Genomic DNA, 16,350 nt, shown 5'->3' on the forward strand with positions numbered 1-16,350 from the left:
TATGTAATTTGAATATTGTGGATAGTTTAAAAAATATTTACTGCGTAGTGAAACTCATGGGACTTTGAGTAAACATGAGAAATTATTTTTCTCCCCTTATGTGATAATCTTCTGAGGTAATATATATCAATATCTTATGAACCATACCTGATAACATACGTATAAGTGTAAATGGTTATGGTGAAATATTTAGTATTCATATTATTTCTTAACATTTTGTCATTGTGGGATCACTTGGTTCTCTAACAGTTTTACTTTAACAAAATTTGTTAAATTTTGTTATATAGATGGTAGGTTTCCTCTACCCCCAACATACTTAGTATTCTTGTATCAAAAACCAAGTAATTCATAAACATGACAAAACCAACTCAAACCACAATAATTTTGAAAATATTGATGGTTAATAAAAAATTACCTTTAGAAGTTAGATAATGAGTTATAAAAGTAACCAACAATTATATATACTATTAGTATAGGGTTATAATAGGTCTTGGTCATCCTCTCTTTAATTATAATCCCCATCCTTTCTCAAGGAGATAAGTCCTGTATTCTCTCTTTATGAAATTAGCGTCTTCCTTCCACTAAATATTTAGAACATGAGAAAATAATATTTTGTTTAACATATCTTAAAAAGAATCCAAAATCGTCACAACTGGACTAGTAGGTAACACCGTGATAAGTGGAAAAAAAGGTTGACGTTGTCATGGATTTTGTCTTGCTTAGATCCACAATCAACACTCATGGAAGCAACGGTCAAGACAGCATCTGCTACACAAGACCTCCTTAGAGTATTGAAAAACAAGGATGTTACTTTGAGGACTAAGGTGTGCCTGACTGAAGCCCTGGTATTTTCAATTGCTTCATATGCATGTGAAATTGGACATTGAATATGGAAGACCAAAGAAAAATTTAGGTCTTTGGATTGTGATGTTAGAAAAAATATTGAGAGTACCATGCACTGCCAAAGGACAAATAAGTTTATCTTGGAAGAAGTATAGCCAGAGTACTCCTTAAAGGTAAGCGTGGTGAGACTTTGTTTTGTGTATGTAAAGGCAATACTTGGGATGCGTCAGGAGAGACCAGTCCCTGGAGAAGGATATTATGAAGGGCAGTAATAAAGAAGGGCTTCAATAATGATTTGGATTGTCAGTGGCTACAACAATGGGCTGAAGCATAAGAACAATTGTGAGGAAAGGACAGGACCAGTGTTGTGTTCTGTTTTGCGCAGGGTCTCCGTGTATTGGAACTGACTCGATGGCACCTAACAACAATAAAAGCAATTGACCGTTGATTGTACCATTCTTCTTGTCAGATTCTCCCCACATCCTCTTATGTTCTTTCTGCCCAACTGACTGCTAATTTTCTGCCTCTGTGATGATCCCTTCCAGTCTTGACAGACTTTCAGTTTTGTGAAGCCTCATCAGGAGTCCTGGTCTTTATGAATGGGGTGGTTAGCTACAAGGTCAGCAGTTTCAAGCTACCAATTGTGCCAAGAGAAAAAGATGAAGCTTTCTGCTCTAATAAAGATGTATGACCCCCAAGGAGCAGTTAGCTTTACTCTGTGCTTTAGGGACAATATGAGTTAGAGTCAACTCGATGGCGATGTGTTTGAGTTGTTAGTTTGCCTGTGAGTCTATGCCATTTTGGACGGAGTTTTCTGTTACAGGATTAAGTTGGGATGTCTTCTGAGTCTCACTACCCTTTGTATCCCTTGGGGTTATGTTCTGCTGAAAGACAAAAACTGTTCTTCAGTCAAAGCCTTCCCTTTTATGACCTTTCTTCTTGACTGAGTTTTGCTACAAGCAAGCAAACCTCCTTTGACTTTCAGGGAATTTTGGCATCTTGCTCTGGACCCTGCATTTGAATGGATTCTTCCTGACCTCTGGTTCTTGGGATTTGAGTAGCTGTCTGTGTTTGCCTGGGTACATTAGAGAAACAGCTCCGCAGAAACTCATATATCTAAGAGAGAGTTTTATATTGAGGGTAAGTGCACATCAAGAAAACATCCCAACCCAGTGCTGCCCAAGCCCACAAGTCCAACATTAACCTTTATGTCCGACACCAATCCACAAAGTCCTCCATCTCACAAAACACATACTATGACGCTGACTGCAGGAGGAAAGCTGAATCAGTGAGTGTGTAAGCATCTCAGTGCTGGCAGGGGTCTCCACACAGCTGCTACAGCACCCAGGGCTGCATCAGGGTAGGTCCATGCTGTTTTTTTGTCAGGGATGTCTTGCAGGAAGTGAGCCTTGCCATCTGAAGCAGGGAACTGGCTAAGGCAGCTGCATCCTAGTCCAACCATCATGAAGCAAGAGACCAGAGAACTAGAAAGGCGAGGCTCACCGAGCCATTTCTCCCTCTGCCCTTCAGTTAACACCATATGTGTTTATCAGCCAGGTTGGCATAATAAACTAACTACTTCACTGTCTATCACCTGACCTGATTTCACCAGATTCTTCAGCCTGTAGATGAGCAGGATCCTCCAGACAGACACCTAAACTTTGGATTTAGGACTTAATAGTACCCATAACCCCATTAGCCCTTTCTTTAAAGTTCTGTGAGTTCTATAAGATGTTGCAGCAAGTTACAGAACCCAGAGGAGTTCTGGGAATATACTAAGACATATGCTTCCAAACTTCCTTGGCAGAGTGACCTTTTTAAAAATTCCAATTATGAGGAATTAGTAACTGCAATGTCAGGCTGCTAATTCTAAGTTCAGCAGTTGAAAATCATCAACCATTTTGAGGGAGAAAGATGAACCTTTTGACTCTTGTAAAGAGTTACAGTCTCAGAAACCCAGAAGGGAATTTCAACACTGTCCTATAGGGTCACTATGAATCTGAATTGACTGAAAGATTAGAGAAACTTGTGAATAGAAGTGAAACATTGTCAGATACTTAAAACCCCATAAATAGCAGCAGGATATTGTCATATACAGTGCCAGAACATAAGTTCCTCATATCAGAGGGCACTCAAGTTATGATTGAGGAAGAGCTGCCTTCTTAGAGTTCAGTTGACCATAAGGACATGGATGGAACAAACTTTTGGGGAGTAAAGCTGTCAGGACATTTATTTGCTGGTGGGCACACTTCAAAATACAAATGAACAGATCCAACCATCTATCAATACTTGGAACTTGGAATGTACTAAGTATGAATCAAGGAACACGAGAAGTCATCAAAAATGAAATGTAATGCATAAAGATTTTTATGCATAAAGATCAATATTCTAGATATTAGTGAGCTGAAATAGGCTGATATTAGCTATTTTGAATGAGCGAAAGATAAACAAATTCAGGAAGAATGGCATCAAATTCATAGTGAAAATAAGGACATTTCAAGCTCTACCTTGAAGTCAAATTAGGCTGCATTCTTCAATCGATCAAGCATGCAATCAAAATACATTGATAATTATTGGCAATTGGAATGAAAATTTAGAAACAAAGGGGAAGGACCCATTGTTAGGAAAATGTCTTTGGTAATAGAAATGAAGATGAAGATTCCATGAATGAATTTTGCAAGACCAACATCTTCATCAAAAACCACTTTCCAACAACAACACAAACAGTGGCTAGGCACAGGACATCTCAAGATGGAGCACACAGAAATCAATTTGACTATATCTATGGGGAGACATTACAAAGAAGCTCTATATCAGCAGCTGAGATCAGGCCAGGGGCTGACTGTGGAACAGACCATGAATTGCTCATATTTAAGCTCAGATTGAAGCTTAAGAAAATCAAAACAAATCCATAAGAATCAAATTATAGCCTTGAATACATCCTACCTGAATTTTGAGGCCATCACAAGAAGAGATTTGATAGAATAAGGTTTCTTCAATGACAGAAGACTTAGCGAGCTGTGGGATGAAATCAAGAACATCAAGCATGAAGAAAGCAAAATGTTACTAAGAAATAAGACAGGAAATAAAAGATCAAATTGGATGTCAGAAGACACTCTGAAACTTGCTCTTCATCGTAGAATAGCCAAGGCACATGGAAGAAATGAAGTAAAAGAGCTCAGCAGAAAATGTCAAGAGGCAATTCAAGAAAACAAAGTACTATAATGTAATGTACAAAACCCTGGAGTTAGAAAACCCATAAAAGGAAGAACAAGCTCAGCATATTTTAGACATAAAGATCTCAAGAAGGAAATCAATCCTTGAGTTGCAATATAGAAAGATTCTAAGGGTAAAATATTGAATGAGCAGGAAGCATCAAAAGAAGAGGGAAATAACACTGTACTAAAAAAATTAGCCATTCAAAGAGTTAGCATAAAATTAAGAACCAATGGTACTGAAGGAAGAAGTCTGAACTGTCCTGAATGCCTTAGCCAAAACCCAAACCCAAACTCAAACTCACTGCCATCATAGAGTGGATGCTGAGTGCTAGTGAACTGAATAGGACAGAGTAGAACTTCCACTATTAGTTCCCAAGACTGTAATTTTTTACAGTAGAAAGTGCATCATTTCCCCTCACATTGGCAGGTTCTTTTGAACTTCCAAACTTAGGGACCACAGATGAATGCATAACTACTACACCATAAAGCTTCATGAATTGATGGAATTGAAATTGCTTCAGTGGAATTGCTTCATCAATTTCACAAGCTGATGAAGCACTGGAAGCACCCACTTATGCCAGGGAATTTGGAAGGTGCTTACCTGGCCAATTGACTGGAAGAGCTCCATACTTTTACCCACTTCAAAGAAGGTTGGCCTAATAAAATGCTCAAATTATAGAACAATATCATTGATGTCATATTCAAATAAAATTTTGCTGAGGATCATCTAACAATGATTATAACAGTACATTGACAGGGAGCTGCCAGGGATTCAAGACATTCAGAAGAGGACATGTAACAAGGGAAGATATATGATTGTTGATGTCAGATAGATCTTGGATGAAAGCAGAAAGGTGTTTACTTGTGTTTTATTGATTATGCAAAAGCTTTTGAATGTGTTGGCAGCCATGTTGGTGTAGTAGGTACACATTGGGTTGTGATCCGCATGGTCAGTAATTCAAAACCATCAGCAGCTCTGCCATAGAAAAACCGGCTTTCTATTTCCGCAAACAGTTGCAGTCTCAGAAACCCACAGAGGATCTCCATGAATCAGCATTGACTTGATGGCAGGGAGTTGACTGTGTGACCCACAGCTTGAGGAGAATGGTAATTTCAGAGCACTTGCAGAGTAGGAGATACTCATTGAGCTGTGGGCTGCAAGGTCTGCAGTTTGAAACCACCACCCGCTCCATGGTAAAAACATGGCCTTTCTACTCAGAATCTCGGAATTAGAATCTCAGAAACTCATAAGGGCAAGTCTACCCTGATCTGCAAGGTCACTATGAGTCAGCATCAACTCAATGGCAGTGAGTTACTGTGTTTATGTGGAACCTGAACCTGGATGAAGTGGCAGTTGTGTGAACAGAACAAGGAGATATTGCATGGTTTAAAATCAAGAAGGTGTGTAGCAGGGTTGTTCCCATTACTATACTTATTTAATGTGTGTGCTGAGCAAATAAGCAGAGAAGCTGGATTATATGAAGAACAATATGGTATCAGTTTTGTCAGAAGACTTATTAACTTGTGATATTCAGATGACACAATCTTTCTCTGTGAAAGTGAAGAGGACTGGAATGATGAAGATTGCTAACTTTAATGTGGATTATAACTTAATGTAAAGAAAACAAAAATCCTTACAACTGAGGTTATAGGTAACATCATGATTAACAGAGAAAAAAATGAAGTTGTCAAGGATTTCAACTTGTTTGGATTTACAATTAATACTCATGGAAGCAACAGTCAAGAGATTAAACAACACATTGCATTGTGTAAATCTGCCTGGCAATGCTCTTTAAAATGTTGAAAAATGAGAGTGTTACTTTGAGGATTCAGGTGCATCTGACCCAAGCCATGCTGTTTTCAATCACTTCATATTCAGGTCAAAATTGGACATTAAATAAGGAAGACTGAAGAGGAATCAATGTATTTGAATTATGGTGCTGGTCAAGGATATCGAAGGCTCCCAGGACTTCTAAAAGAACAAACAAATCTGTCATGGAAGAAGTAGAGCTAGAATGCTCCTTAGAAGCAAGGAGGGATAGACTTTGTCTCAGGTACTGTGGACATACTATCAGGAAAAGAATATCATACTTCATAAAATACACAAGGAGCGTCAAAAAGGATACTGGAGAAGATGGATGGACATGGTTTCTGCACTGATGGACTTGAAGATAAAAATGATTTTGAGAATGGCACGGGATGAAGCAGTATTTGCTCTGTTGTACAAAGGGTCCCTATGAATTGGAACAGACATGATATCATCTAACAACGAGAACAATTTTAGCTCATGATTCTGGATAAAATGTAGGTAACTGCTGTTGCAGCACCCCCTGGGTCATTCCTGAACCCCCAGGGTGAGGTCTCCCCTAATTTGAGAAACACTATACTAAGAGGAGTGAGGACTTAACATCGGGAAATCTTAGTAGGATAGTATCTTGGAATAGTTGGAAATTCGGAAGATCTTTTATCTCTACCTCCTTGGGACTAGTCTAGTATTGATTCTTCTAAGAGACATTACTGCAGATGGACTCACTACAATGGCTCTGACTCACTTGGGTATGTGGTTTTGGGAAATGAAGAATATATAAGAAAATAAGAAAACTTTGATTTTGGGATTGAATAAGAAAACACCCATGGATTAATGCCGCCGTTATGATGCTGAATGTAAACGCTGTTCATCGGGTACAGAATTGGTGGACATGGATCTAGCTATTGATGCACATGGAAGTACAAAGTCATAAGGAGAGTGCAAGACATACAAGTACAATTCCTTGATTTCTGTAATATATAGGAGCTGTAATGGCAGAGAGAAAAAAGTAGGCATGAATTATGCACTGAATCAATCCCAGATCCAATTCTGTCAGTTTCAGTTTTGTAAGAACTACGATCTCAAATCTCAGTGCTGACTCAGTAAGGAAAGTTTTGTTAGAGCAACAGGAAGTATCCCTACAACTATTGGCCACATTGAAGGTAGTTTGAGAGAGGCACAGGTTGAACAGAGAAACTATTGAAAACAGGGGGATATAATGTAATGGACTTGTTTCAGAAATGGAAGAGTATTCTCAGATTCCTTAAGATTTGTTACTTAAGTGGAATGTGAAAGTGCCTACTTCAAGGGAACTCTCTCTAGTTTTGGATGGATGAGTATGCTTGGGTTGATGCAAGACCTACAGCTTACTATGGCACAGCAGTGAATGGTAATTCTAGAAGCATTTACATAGAATGTTAACCCAGAGGGGAAAGCCATCCTAGAGATATAACAGGGAAATTTGGGGGGGAAATAGGGAGCTGAGTACAAGAAAGAAAAAAATGTTCTAAATTAGATTGTGGTGATGATTGCACAATTCTTTTTATTATGATTGAATTATAGAATTATATGATATGTGATTTATATGTCAATAAAACTTTTAAAAACTTTGCAGTGAGACTTATTTACCCTTTGAAGGGAAAGTGCTTCCCTCTCCCTACACACTCAATGGAAGACTCCTGAGGAACCATTAATGTACTGCTTATAGTAGCAGTGATCAAATGACTTTATGATGACCACGATATTTATCCAATGAGTATGCCTCTTAACAGGCCATCATAATATAGTAACCAAGGGAGCTTCTTCTTCGTGTGCACTTATATGACCTTACTACTGTGAAACAAAACAACAATCCTGGACTCAGTGTCAGATTTGTTGGCACAGCTTCCCTACTTGAGTTTTACTGGTGTAAGAAACATAAAGGTAATTCATTGGAGAATGGGAAGGGCTATTGGGAAATAATTTATCCCAGTCAGAAAGATATTTTTTAGATGGTTACTGAGAATTGTGGTGAATTTAGCAAACATTGATAGAGTTGATATGAAGGTTCTAATACAGTAAGTACAGGAGATTGGGTGACTCAATAGAAACTTCTGCTGATCCCTCAATGTTAAGGAGGCCTAAACAAGTCAAGTCTATTCACGCAAACTCTGAAGTTTTTAATGATGAGAATTTCAACCTGGGATCACGTGAAGCAGAAACTCAGCTAGTTGATGAAGAAAAGGATTGATGAGGAGGCTAGGGTCTTCTGGTCCAGTCTCCAGCAGAGAACCCAAGGCAATATGTAGATGTGTGGGCAAAATGACCAAGAAGTTGAGTAGAGACCTTCTTGGAACTTCCAGACACAGGAGCCCAATACACTGTAAAGCCAAAAGCTGTCAATAAAATATTGAAGAAGCCCAAGGTTAGACTCGAGGAATAGGGGAATGCAACAGGTGATGGGACTAAGGTAAATGCTTGGATGAAAATTAGAAGATTCAAATAGATCTTGTATAAAGTAGTTGCCTTGCCCTTACCTGAATTTATTATTGGTATAGAAATTAAACCTAATTGGGGAACAATCCTTCTTCCTAATATGGTAAAGTTGAAGATGTTTAAACCCATCATAGGCTAGTATTGGTTGGATGTGCTACATAGGAACCATTGCAGTTACCTGAACTCACTCAGATAGTTAATCTGAAACCGTATAGGATACCTGATGGACAAAAAGAGATTACTGCTTTGATTAAAGACCTGCTAAAGACGGAACTGTTGGTGCCAACACGTTCCTTGTAGTAAGAGTCCTGCATGCCTGTTAAAAAGGCAGATGGCACATGGTGATGACAGTAGATTACCAAGGCCCTTAGGTAGTGCCACCTGTGGCTTCAGCTGTTCCAGATATGATATCAATGGTGCAGAAAATAAAGGAGACTGGTATTTAGTATTTAGACTGGTATTAATCTTGCAAAGGTCTTTTTCTTCATCCCAGTCTCAGAAAATAGTCAACCATACCTTGCTTACACGTGGGAAGGATCACAATATACATTACCTTAGATTTTCTGAATTCTCTAGATTTTTGTCATAGTATGGTTCAAAGGGCCCTCTATTTCATATAGATCTAAGTGTAGTGATATATGGCATTGATGATATTATATTAATATTAAACATAGAAGAAGAATCTAGGGAAGATTTGAAAATAGTGATGGCACACATGACCAATAAAGATTGGTTAATAAATACAGCACCACTTTAGTGCCTTGCCAAACATGGAAATTCTTGGGAATAACTTGAGCATGGGTCATTCATGACATTCTACATGCAACCAAGAATAAGGAATTGTCATTATTTACCCCAGAATCACAGCAACTTACAAGGAACCACACTATAACAAACTGACAGAAAAGTCATACCTGGCATGAATCGTACTTAATCATGATGTATTATTTTGTAATATTTTGTTGATTTCTGATGGATAGAATTTTTTTAAAGTTGGTGTCTGTATAAGTGATATTTGTCTATAATTTTCAATTCTGTTGATGTCTTCATTTAGCTTAAGTGTCAGGGTTATATTTATTTTAGAGAATGAGTTTGAGTAAATATCTTTCTGTATATTCTGAAATATTTTGCTTAGGATTGGCATTAATTTATCTCTTTAAAAAAATCATTTTATTGAGGGTGCTTACAACATTACACATACATCAATTGTATCAAGCATATTTGTACATATGTTGCCATCATTTCCAAAACCTTTTCTGTGTGTCTTTTGATTTCTTTTTGTTCCTTACTTACATCTCTTACATCTCTTATCACAATCCATACATTAATCCAGTGTGTCAAGCACATTTGCACATCTGCTGCCATCATCATTTTCAAAGCATTCTCTTTCACTTGAGCCCCTGATATCAACTACCCATTTCCCCCCCTTACTGATAAGTTATAGATTATTATTTTCATATCTTACACCATCCTCCATCACCCCTCACCCACTTTTATGTTGTTCGTCCCCCTGGGAGGGAGTTATATATTGACCCTTTTGATTGTTTCCCCCTTACTCCTCCAACCCTCTCCTAATCCTCCTGGTATCTCTACTCTCATTGTTGCCCCTGAGGGGTTTAATCTATCCTGGATTCCCTGTGTTGTGGGCTCTTATTTATACAAGTGTTCATTCTCTGGTCTAATCTGATTCGTAAGGTAGAATTGAGGTCATGATCATGCGGGGGAAGGAAGCACCCAAGAACTAGAGGAAAGTTGTGTGGTTCATTGGTGCTATACTACACCCTGACTGGCTCACCTCTTCCCTGTGACCCCTCTGTGAGGGGATGTCCAATTGTCTACAGAGAGTCATTGGGTCTCCACTCCATGCCGCTCTCCCCGTTCACATTGGGTATGATTTTGTTCTGGGTCTTAGATGCCTGATACTTGATCCCATTGATACCTCATGATCACACAGGCTGGTGTGCTTCTTCCATGTGGGCTTATTTGCTTCCCTGCTAGATGGCTGCTTATTTAACCTCAAGCCTTTAAGACCCCAGATTGCATATCTTTTGATAGCCAGGTACCATCAACTCTCTTCATGATATTTGCTTATGCACCCATTTTGTCTTCAGTGATCCTGTCGGGAAGGTGAGCATCACAGAATGCCAATTGTTAGAACAAAGCATTCTTGTGTTGAGGGAGTACTTGAGTCAAGGCCCAATGTCCATCTGCAACCTTAATTCTTAACATGTAGAGATTATTATCTAAAGGCTTATTTTGTTCTTCTTGTTCTAATTGTTACAGGTGCCGTGTTAAGGTGTTTAATTCTTTCTTCCTTTTTGATGTGTGTACTTATTGCTATAAAAAAAACCCTTTCAGTACAATTTTGCTGTGTCCTACATATTTGGTATCTTGTAAATTAGTTCTCACATTTTAAAATGAATTTTTAAATTTTACTCCTTTATTTCTTTAATTACCCAGTGGTTTATGTAAATTGTTGTTACTTTCTATGTAATTGATTGATAATTTTATAGCATTGTGATCTGAAATGATCATTTGCAATATCTTTAGTGATTTTATTCTATTGATACTTGCTCTGTGGCCTAACATGTGATATATTGTGGAGTATGTGCTCTGTGCTTAGAAAAATGTGTATTGTGTTGTTGCTAGGTGAAATGTTCTGAACATGTCTAAGAGATCAAGTTGATTATATTATTAATTCTTCTGTATCTTTGTTGATTTTATATCTAATTGATCTATCTTGGCTCAAAAGAGATATATTAAAATCTCCTAGTATTATTTTATTATGGTCTACGTCTCTTCAATTCTATGAGTTTGATCAATATATCTTGAAGGTCTTTTATTAGGTGCATAGATGTTTGTTATGATATGTGTTCTTGTTCAATTGTGGTTTTCATCATATAATGGCATTATATTTTGATTTTTATTTTGTCAGAAATTTATGTTGCTACTACAAATTGTTTAGACTATCTATCTATATAGCTATCTATCTATCATCATCATCTATCTATCATGTCCATCCTTTGATTTTTAGTCTTTTTAAAGGCAGTTTTATTGGGACATAATGAACTTGTCCTCCTTGTTATTAGCTCATTTTCCCACCAACTACCTTGCCCTACCCCCAAGAAAAAAATCAATCTAGTAACTGTCTCTGTAGATTTATCCATCCTAGAGTACATATCCTGAAAAGAAATGCAAAACAAAAAGCAAAGAAACAGAATAGCTAACAATAATAGCAAAATAAAATAGATAAAAATCTCAATTAAAAAGTCCACATGGAAGAAGCGTACCAACATCAGTGATCAAAGGATTATAAAGCATATAATCTGAAGTTGAAGGAGGGAATAGTATCAGAGACTAAATTGTATGAATCTGGTTTGCACAAGGATATGGAGGATGGTGGGAACCCAAGATACATTTGTGGGATCTGCATAGGAAATAAGCCTCCAGTGAGCTCCCTCTATCCCTAATAGAGGGATGGGAGAAAGGTGGTTACCAAATGGACTGCATTGAAGAGATGACTATACAAGATCAGAATGATGAACCTGACTTGAAAGCTTGAAACCTTGTCAGTTAATTCCTCCCTCTGATGCCTTCTAGACCTACTCTGGTATTCAACATTTTGTGAATTAAAAAAAATTTTTTTTGCTTGTTCGTATTGGGGTCTATCTCTGATGTGTTACACCCTTGTGGGTCACTCTCTTGAATTCTTATTACATATTTTTCCATTTTTCAGTGTATGAAACCCAGGATTGATGCACCTATAGGGGCAGACATTAGAGTAAGGGCTTTGGGGGTTGGGGTTGGGGAGTATAGTGGTCGGGGGAGGTAAAAGGGAGCTGATGTTAAGGAGTTCAGAAAGGAAAAGGATATTTTGAAACTATGACAGCAATTATAAAATACTGTTTGATGTGATTGAACTGTGGAATGATATGATATCTTTATTAACTCTAAATAAAATGGTATTGGTGAAAATAAATAAATAAAATATTAAAAATTAAAACAACTCTGAAATGTGTCAAAAGGAAGATCAAATGATAAGGTGTCAAATTTTAACCTAACTCAATCAGTCATACTTCACAATGCACTCTACATCAGAGCAATGGTGTTCACATCCCTGGTCTGTATTCAGAGGGTAGTCATCAGACTTCATGTATGTGTATTTCCCCTTCACTTATTTTATAAAATTGATACAACTTTTAAATGGTCAAAAGGGGCATCAAATAAGATGTTACTTATTAACCGAATTATACCTATTATAAATTTCTATACAACATTCCTTTCTGTTTCAAAGGCTATTCACCACCCTCAACTATGGTCACAGGGGATACCCTGGAGGCTTAACATATGTGTGGACCCTGAAAATGAATCTTGGGCTCCCACTGTCATCCACAGTCTTATGCAAACTCTGTGTTCACAATTTAAGCTCTGATATCATTCCCTCCTTTAGATTTGAATGATCTTATTCACAATTCTTGAGTCAATCTCACTTAGATGGGCGCTTGTTTGAAAACAAATCTTTTTTTTTAATAAATCACTTTTTGGGGGGGCTCATACAACTCTTATCACAATCCATACATACATCTACTGTGTGAAGCACATTTGTACATATGCTGCCCTCGCCGTTTTCAAAGCATTTTCTTTCTACTTGAGCCCTTGAGCCCTCCCTCTCTCCCTCATGAACCATTGATAATTTAGAAATTATTATTATTTTTTCATGCCTTGCACTGTCCAAAGTCTCCCTTTACCCCCTTGTCTGTTGTCCATCCCCCTGTGTGGGGGTTATTGTGATCCGTTCCCTCTTTCTCCCCACATCTTCCCCTTACCCTCCTGGTATGGCTACCTTCAATATTGGTCCTGAGGAGTTTATCTTTCCTGTATTCCCTGAGTTTCCAGCTCTTATCTGTACCCATGTACATGCTCTGCTCCAACCAGATTTGTAAGGTAGAATTAGGGTCATGATAGTGGATGGGAGGACGCATTAAAGAACCAGAAGAAGGTTGTATGTTTCATCAGTGCTATACTGCACCCTAATTGGCCCGTCTTGTCCCCACGACCCTTCTGTAGGGGGATGTCCAATTGTCTACAGATTGGCTTTGGGCCACCACTCTGCACTACCCCCCTCATTCACATTATAATTCTTTGCCCTGGGTCTTTGATGCCTGATACCTGATCCAATCGACACCTCATGATCATGCAGGCTGGTGTGCTTCTTCCATGTGGGCTTTGTTGCTACTCAGCTAGGTGACTGCTTGTTTATCATCAAGCCTTTAAAACTGCAGATGCTATATCTTTTGATAGCTGGGCACCATCAGCCAAGACGTGAATGCCACATACTGGCATGAATCAGTGAACCGATAGTGAGGTGTGCAGGGCAGCCCCAATCCCGACTACATGGACCACCCCCCACACCCCACTGCCAGAAGAATGCCCTTCAGAGGACAGCACTGAAGCTGCAGTTCAGGGAGAGGGGCTTGTCTGATCAGAGCACACTGGAGCAAATGAAGAGGGAAGAAGGGAGAGTGGAACACATCCTGGCCCCCGAGTCCCAAGGATGATATTCCTGTTTGGAACAGCCAATGCACAGAAAGGACCATATCTCATGTCCCACCATGAGGTTAAGCATCCCTTCACTGACTCAGCCATATGGGGGACAACACTAGAGACACACTATGGGAATTGTGCCCGATCTGACCCTACCACACTGGGGCGAAACACTAAGGGAGTGCAATAGAGCATCAAGGGGAGCAAAGCAATGTATTCCTGACTTTGGGGCCAGGATGTGGCACCCCATTAGACTCAACCTGAAAACACTCCTAAAGGTTAACAAACAGAATTGGAATTATTTATAGTTTTTTCCTTTTTTGTTCTTGTTGTTTTGTTTTCTTTTGTTGTTTTACTTTGTCCTGTTTTTGTGCTTATTATTGTCTTCACGTCTATCTAGATAAGGTAAGCAAGATAAGCAATTTGAAGGAGAAAGCAATGGGACCGATGGTTCCAGGGGGACATAGGAGAGGGGGAAGGTGAGGAAAGGAAGGGGGTTGCCCACAAAACCAGGGACAAGGGAACAACAAGTGATCTAAAATTGATGGTGAGGAAGGCATAAGATGCCTGCTGGGGCTTGATCAAGGGCAATATAGCTGAGAGGAATTACTGAAACCTGAATGAAGGCCAACCATGATAGTGGGACATGAGGAAAGTAAAAGGAAATAGATGAAAGAAGTAGGAGGCAAAGGACATTTATAGAGGTCTAAATACAGGCATGTACATATGTACACATATTTATATATAATCATAGGGAAGTAGATCTATGTACCTATATTTATATATTATGTATTAAGGCAGCAGACAGACATTGGGTCTCTACTCAAGTGCTCCTTCAATGCAAGAACACTTTTTCTTAGTAACCCACCAATCTGTGATGCTCATCTTCCCAACAGGATCACTGAAGACAAAATGGTGCATAAGCAAAGTGGTGAGGAAAGCTGATGGTGCCCAACTACCAAAGGTTATAGCATTTAGGGAAGCGGTTCTCAACCTGCGGGTTACCACCCCATGGGGGTCAAATGACCCTTTCACAGGGTTCGCCCAATTCATAACAGTAGCAAAATGACAGTTATGAAATAGTAATGAAAATAATTTTATGGTTGCGAGGTCACCACAACATGAGGAACTGTATTAAAGGGTTACCGCATTGGAAGGTTGAGAACCACTGAGATAGTGGCTTGTTTTTTTTTAAGCCTTTAAGACCCTAGATCAGTGGTTCTCAACTTTCCTAGGGCCATGACCTTTTAATAAAGTTGCTCATGTGGTGGTGACTCCCAACCATGAAATTACTTTCATTGCTACTTCATAACTGTAATTTTGCTGCTGTTATGAACTCTAATGTAAATATCTAATATGAAGGATATATTTTCCTTATTACAAATTAAACATAATTAAAGCATAGTGATTAATCACAAAAACAATATGTAATTATATATTGTGAAATATTTATTTCTATTTCTAATTACAATAAATGAAATTTTATCTTAAAGCATGGTCTAACATGGGTAACAGTCCTAATATAACAACAGTAAGCTACATGTCTACATTATGGGACAATGTGTGTAAAAAGCCAACATCAGTGTGCAGGTTGAGATAGCTTCTTTCTCACCAGATTAGAAATTCTCCGGGCAGTCTTTGCAAGAGCACAATGAAGATCCTCTTCCACAACAAGTCTACTTCTGTATTGTTTAGATTTGATAACCAACATGGTGGAAAACCCTGTTTCACAAAGATATGTTGTTGGAAATGGAAGCAGAAGACACAATATAGTCTCAGACAGAACAGAATATGACTGCAAGCATGTGATCCAGAATTTTGTAACTGGCATTGTAGAGAAATCAGTTCTCGCTGCATCGCTGTTAATAAGTTCAATGAATTCCTCTTGTGCTGTCTCAGGAACATCTTCAACTGACTGCAAATGGGCTTCTGGCAAGTGCAAACGGGGTATTAGGTATATTTGGAAAGTATGATGAAATTTCGTCGGCAAACATGTGCAAGTATTCTTTCACAGAAATTATCATTGTAATCCTTTTGTCTGGTTCAATGTCATGTTCCTCAAAGAAAGCAGATAAGGCAGGCACCATGTAAATTTTATTTTCATCCAATTAAAAAATATTTTTTTTGCTAAAGCTAAAGTTTCATTTGGAATGATCGATCTTTTCAGACAAATCAAGGCATATTGCATCTGGTTCTTGCAGTGATAAATTTAACTCATTCAAGATGGCAAAGATGGCAACCAAGTAAGCTATTTCCTGCAGTTCACTTTCATCGCTGAAATGTGCTTCGGACTGTGCTCTTGTTTTCTGATTTAAAAATGTTTTGAGTTCATCACGAAGCTCAAAAACATGTTTTAAAACTTTTCCTCTGACAACCACCTCACTTCAGGGTGAAATACAGAGCATTGTTTGGTGCATCCCACATGTTGCACGGTTGTGAAAACAGTCGGCTATTTAAAGTGCT

This window comes from Echinops telfairi, unplaced genomic scaffold, assembly GCF_000313985.2.
Source record: "Echinops telfairi isolate 266 unplaced genomic scaffold, ASM31398v2 ScPeMD7_7469;HRSCAF=8507_0, whole genome shotgun sequence".
NCBI classification, from domain to species: Eukaryota; Metazoa; Chordata; class Mammalia; order Afrosoricida; family Tenrecidae; genus Echinops; species Echinops telfairi.